The sequence below is a fragment of the Bufo gargarizans genome, unplaced genomic scaffold (assembly GCF_014858855.1).
Source record: "Bufo gargarizans isolate SCDJY-AF-19 unplaced genomic scaffold, ASM1485885v1 fragScaff_scaffold_672_pilon, whole genome shotgun sequence".
NCBI lineage: Eukaryota > Metazoa > Chordata > Amphibia > Anura > Bufonidae > Bufo > Bufo gargarizans.
In genome coordinates this window covers 63,506-70,461 of record NW_025334160.1, presented here as the reverse complement: position 1 = coordinate 70,461, position 6,956 = coordinate 63,506, and positions in this window count along the sequence as shown.

Here is a 6,956-nt window from a genome sequence, read left to right as displayed (position 1 = left end):
ACTCCTCTTCTCCCATCTTGGCCTGCAATTACTCAGTCTCTGGAGACGGTGTGCTGACTTACTGTGCGCTCCTGTGCTGGCAGGTGGGCGGAGACTTCGATACAGGAGCCGGGAGGAGCGGGGGCCGCCTGCAGGAAGTGATATGTACGGCACTCATATGCACGATACAGGGGCAGGCTGACATAGACGTAGGAGCGGTCAGCTGGCGGCTAGCATATGACCGCTCCTATTACTGCCCAACCGACATGTCCCTGCTACTTGCCCGCACAGGGCTAAACAACTGTTCAAACTACTTGCCCGGCGCCCGGAACTGCATGTCCCGGGCGTCGGGCGATAGGAATTCCACACCCCTAAAAGTGGAGGTTTCCTGTGTAGAATGGCCGGCGCCGCTAGAGGGCAGACGTTCTCTGGCTTGTAAGCTGCCGCGCATGCGCTGAAGAGGCGGCTTTCTTGTGTCAAAAAAAATAAAAAGCGAGAATAAAAAGGTGAAGGCTGGCGGCGGCTATGCGGGCCACATGACTAGGTCTGGCGGGCCGGATTCGGCCCTCGGGCCTTGTGTTTGACACCTGTGGGTTAAAGCATTATAGATCCTTCAAATTGAATGTCGGGACACCGCGCACATCCGCTAAAACTTCTATACACCAAGGTAAGGGGGTACTGTTTAAAGTCAAATTAGATCAGAGGATTTACCTTATTTTCTTTACGAGTCCTCCTCGCGGTTATTAGTGGGTCCGCTTTGGAAGTAAAGTTTTGTTATTTTTCTTATTCAGCGGGCTTCAGGGGTCTCCGCTGTTGATAGACAAAGTTCTTTAAGAGGTTTTTTTAGAAGTTTTTTTCCAAGCTCGCCCCGGCCGACTCACGCTCCTGAAGTGGAGCGGGTGACGTCACCAGAGCTACGGTTCCTATGAAGCACCAAAAAGGGGAGTTCTTCCAACGCGTTTCTAGCACTGCGGTGCTCTTCGTCAGGGATTCTTCTCGGTGCCATCCTTGTCTGTCTTTTATCAACTGCGGTCCTTGTCTGTTTTAACCCTTACCCTGCTGGAATGTATTTAATCAAACTCAAATAACTAAATTTCTTTGTTTAACCCCCTAGGTTCCATTGAGTCCTTATTGGAGATCCACTGTGTCTCCTTTTTTGACATATATTTAGTATAATCTCCTCCACGTATATCCGCCTTAACTATTTCAACCCCGTAAGAGGATGAGCCTTCAAATCTACCTCTACGTCGTTCAGTATAATGCCGGTATAGAGGGCGATCGTCCGTTTTCTCTTATATTATATAGGCGCTCGCTTATCCTCTTTTTCAATAACCTTTTAGTGCGCCTTATGTAGATCTTCTGGCATTCTATGGCCTAGATAACCCCTTTTGTATTACAGGATATAAGATCTTTCATTAGAACTTTCTATGTGCCCCTTTTATTCTCTAGATCTGCCGTCTGCCCGCGTCCAGCGCACTTCTTACAAGGATAGAAGCCTAGAAGTGGACTCTGGTTGTTTCCTATTGGGTATTGCTGCGCATTATGTCTCCAATATTAGCTGCTCTCCTATATACAAATGCTGGTGCCTCCCTTTGTCTTCCCTCAGTCCGTCCCAATGTCTGCCACTATTTTCCTGGACAGATGCATTTGAGAATTAGATGGACTTCTGATTGGTGGTATTTCTTTATTCCCATACTTATCTCCTCTATTCCCTTTTATCCCTATTCTGTCCCCCAATAGTTGTGCTCTTTCCAACACCCTCATTTCCCCCTTCCGCACTATTAGTTTATTCATTTCATAACTTGTGTCCTCAAATTTATTCTGCAATTTATCAGCCTCCTTATCATATTCTGCGACATCTTCTTGGGATGTTATCTCCACCGGGGGAGAGGACCGCTAGTTCTTGACATGTAGCTATTGGAATCCGTTGGTTTTTCGTAGCTTTTTGTAAAACTTTTATTATTTTAGCGGATCACATCGTCCTCTCAGAGGTCGGGTGCCGGGAATGCGAGTCACAGAATTCCTTCCCCCACGCCGGCCGAACTGCTGAGAGCGCCGCTGCAAGCAGGTATCGGTTCATGCTGGGGCGGGCGGCCGCGGACGCAGATTTAGAAGTGGTCAGCGCACATGACCGCTTCTATGACGTCACAAAATACTGCAGTATTTAGGAAACAGCAATATCACCATATCGCTGGTTTTTTTATACCGCGGTATATCGTCCAACCCTCGGCTGGATATCCTCTTGTGGTGGCGGTCATACAGAGGCTGGATATCCTCCTGTGGTGGTGGTGGTCATATAGATGGATATCCTCCTGTGGTCATACAGAGGCTGTATATCCTCCTGTGGTGACGGTCATACAGATGCTGGATATCCTCCTGTGGTGGCGGTCATACAGATGCTGGATATCCTCCTGTGGTGGCGGTCATACAGATGCTGGATATCCTCCTGTGGTGACGGTCATACAGATGCTGGATATCCTCCTGTGGTGGCGGTCATACAGCGGTTGGATGTCCTCCTGTGGTGGCGGTCATACAGCGGTTGGATGTCCTCCTGTGGTGGCTGTCCTATAGGTGCTGGATATCCTCCTGTGATGGTGGTCATATAGCTGTTGGATATCCTCTTGCGGTCATTCCAAGCTCTTCCATCTTGGAGCCGTACTTCAGACAAGGTGGTTGTCAGCTACTGTACATGGGAAATCATTGCCCCATCCAGTCCAAGATATTCTTAATGGAGGAGATCTGGGGATGACCCTGAACAGCATGTTGTGTAGAGCAGACAGTGTGTGACGGTATTATTTTGTTGGAACACCACTTATCCTGAGTCAAAACAGACGGTAGCACTGGATCCATGATGTTCTGGACATACTGAAGGCTGGGTTATGTTCCCTCCACCAATACCAGATGGGAACGGCCATAGTAGATAATGGGACCCCCCCACCATGACACCTGGTGCTGGTTCTGTGTGTCTCCGCACTATAGATGGTGGCAGTAGATGCTCTCCAGTTCTCCTGTAAATTTAAGGTTCCTTGGATATGCAGGAAGGCTGACATAGCCATACATCTACGTATGCCATGTTCCTGGGGTAAAAGGGATGTAGACCTGCAGTTGTATGCCTTTACAGACATTACTATAAAATAAATACCGTGCACTACCTTCCCGGCCATCACTACTGGGAAGAGTCCACATTCAAGTATCAATGTATCTAACAAGATAACCTCGCCATTGAATTCTCCTCTGCGATCTCTATGTATCTATGTAATAGGAGCCACTGCTGAAACAAAAAGATTCCCAACATGTCTTCCCTCCTAGATATTCCACCATCACCTGTGAGCAGTATTATAGCAAAGTGGAAGAAACCACAGCCACGCAGTGGAGACCACGTAAAGTTAGAGTGCGGTCACGGACTGCCGACTCCATTCCTGCAGAGTCTGGTCCTCCTGTGCCATTAAAATCAGCACAAAAACTGCTGTGCCGGGGCTTCATGGCACGGGTGTCCATGGCCGCTGCATGCCAGCCTTCCATCACCAAGCACAAAGCCAAGTGTCAGATGGATGGTGTCAAGCATGGGTGTCAAACATGCGGCCCGGCAAAGATGCAGCATCGCAGACTGCTATGTATGAGCCGGGAAGGAGGAGGGGCTGGAGTCCGTAACTAGGGGCGGGGCCCGTGCAGTCACTGTACTCTTACACCGGGCCCCGCCGCTCACCAAAGTATTTATAAATGTGAATCCTTATCCTGTTATTAAGTTGAACTAACGCTGCCCTCTCCCATGTTCCCCCTGTATCCCCACAGCACTTACGAACACGCTTCCATAGCAGGCAGAGAGGACAGCAGCAGTAACGTCACTCACTGACGTCGAGCGCCTGCTCCGCCCACTTTATGAATGGAGCAGGCGCTCGACGTCAGTGAGTGACGTTACTGCTGCTGTCCTCTCTGCCTGCTATGGAAGCGTGTTCGTAAGTGCTGTGGGGATACAGGGGGAACATGGGAGAGGGCAGCGTTAGTTCAACTTAATAACAGGATAAGGATTCACATTTATAAATACTTCGGTGAGCAGAGGGCCGGTGTATTGGGGGACACTGTTATGAGGGGGATCTGTGGATGACATAGCAGTGTCATCCACAGATCCCCCCCATAACAGTTCCATCCACAGATCCCCCCACCTCATAACAATGCCATCCACAGATATCCCACCCCATAACAGTACCATCCACAGATATCCCACCCCATAACAATGACATCCACAGATCCCCCATAACAGCACCATCCACAGATCTCCCCACCCCATAACAATGCCATCCACAGATCCCCCCACCCCATAACAATGCCATCCACAGATCCCCCCACCCCATAACAATGCCATCCACAGATCCCCCATAACAGTGTCATCCACAGGTCCCCCATAACCGCGCCGTCCACAGGTCCCCCATAACAGCGCCGTCCACAGGTCCCCCATAACAGCGCCATCCACAGGTCCCCCATAACAGCGCCATCCACAGGTCCCCCATAACAGCGCCATCCACAGGTCCCCCATAACAGCGCCATCCACAGGTCCCCCATAATAGTGTCACGCACAGACCACCATTAATTCAAAGCCCACCAAAACTTTTGGTTAAAAATATTTTTTTCTTATTTTCCTCAAAAACCTAGGCGCGTCTTATAGTGAAGTTTAATATTTGTGTGTATATATATATATATATATATAATAATCATTCCTCCTTGGTGGTTTTATCGTGAATACATTTTCACTTTTTGATATTTCTTGATTTATTACCTAGTTGCCACGTCGGCTTGGTCTTGCGGTTTAGCTGGTTTCCTAGTAACCACAATATTTTTGCGAGCATCATTACGTCATAACGACACCTGCGGCTTCCCGTTGCCGTTTTTTTTTTTTTTTGATGCGGCCCACATAAACTTAAATTTTGTTTTTTTGGCCCATGTTAGTCTTTGAGTTTGACATGCTTGGTGTAAAGCACACCACCCCTGGACTCTGGACCAGTGAACACATCGTCTGTGCGGTGATCAATCACACTTCACTATCTGGTGGTCTGATGGACGAGTCTCGGTTTCGTGAATGCCAGGAGAAAGTTACTGCCTGCTTTGGTGGAAAGATAAAGCAATGGTGGGGGGAGGGGGTCATCTGCTTAGTACCAGTGAGAAATCTTAATGCTTCAGCAGACAAGACATTGTGGAAAAGAGCTTTGCCGGAACAGTTTGGGGAAGGCTCTTTTGTGTTCCAGAATGAATGACCTAGAACATAAAGCAATCTCCATAAAGACATGCTTGGCTTTGGGGTGGAAGACCTTGACACACAGAGCCCTGAACTCAATCCCATCCAACACCTTTGGGATTAACTAGAATGGAAATAGAGAGCCAGGTTTTCTCATCCAAAATCAGTGTCTGACCTGATAAATGTTCTTCTGGATGAATGGGCAAAAATTTCCACATGTCCACTGCAAGAGCTTGTAGAAAGTCTTCCCAGAAGAGTAGAAGCCGTTTGGCTGCAAAGCGGAGACCGACTCCATATAAATGCCTATGGATGTAGAATGGGAGATCAAGGCTCCTGTAGGTGGAAGGTGCAGGTGCCCCCATACTCTGCTCCGAACGGTGGCTTTTTGTAGAAATTATAGAAAATCACATTTCCTGCTTAAAAGAAAATAAGATGACGGAAATTCAACTAAAAATACAACATATTTTACATGCGTGACTGGAAAAGTGATCAGGGATCAATATATTTCCCTTAGGCCTCTTTCACACGGGCGTCAGTTTTTTTGCCCGGATAAGAGCCGGGTGCGTTGCGGGAAAATGCGCGATTTTTTCTGCGCGAGTGCAAAACATTGTCATGCGTTGCACTCGCGTGAGAAAAATCGCGCATGTTTGGTACCCAAACCCGAACTTCTTCATAGAAGTTCGGGCTTGTGATTGATGTTCTGAAGATTGTATTATTTTCCCTTATAACATGGTTATAAGGGAAAATAATAGCATTCTGAATACAGAATGCATAGTAAACCAGCGCTAGAGGGGTTAAAAAAATAAAATAATTTAACTCGCCTTAGTCCACTTGCTCGCGAAGCTGGCATCTCCTTGTGCCTCCTCTGCGCTGAAGTTGAACAGGACCTGGGGTGAGCTGCTCCATTAAATATCGGTTAAGGACCTTCGATGACGTCACTCCGGTCATCACATGGTACGTCACATGATCTTTTACCATGGTGATTCACCATGGTAATTCACCATGGTAAAAGACCATGTGATGACCGGAGTGACGTCATCGAAGGTCCTTAACCGATATTTAATGCAGCAGCTCACCCCAGGTCCTGTTCAGCGCAGAGGAGACACAAGGAGATGCCGGCTTCGTGAGCAAGTGGACTAAGGCGAGTTAAATTATTTTTTATTTTTTTTAACCCCTCTAGCGCTGGTTTACTATGCATTCTGTATTCAGAATGCTATTATTTTCCCTTATAACCATGTTATAAGGGAAAATAATAATGATCGGGTCTCCATCCCGATCGTCTCCTAGCAACCGTGCGTGCAAATCGCACCGCATCCGTACTTGCTTGCGGATGCCATCCGATTTTCACACACCCCATTCACTTCTATGGGGCCTGCGTCACGTCAGAATCGGACAATATAGAGCATGCTGCGATTTCAACTGAACGCACAAGTGATGCGTTAAAAACATCGCTCATGTGCACAGCCCCATAGAAATGAATGGGTCAGGATTTAGTGCGGGTGCCATACGTTCGCCGCACAGATCGCACCCACACGGAAAACTCGCCCGTGTGAAAGGGGCCTAAGAGTTCTCTCATACGTGTACTATGCTCCATGTAGTATAGATCTCTTCCAGGGAAAGCTGAGGATTCCTAGCAAAAAGTAATTTTTGGAATGTTTGAACGATGGGCAGCTTGGTAGTGGGTCAATTATTCCCTTCCTGGCCAGTACAATTATCCCAGTATCGTACAGCTATGGCACCCTGATAG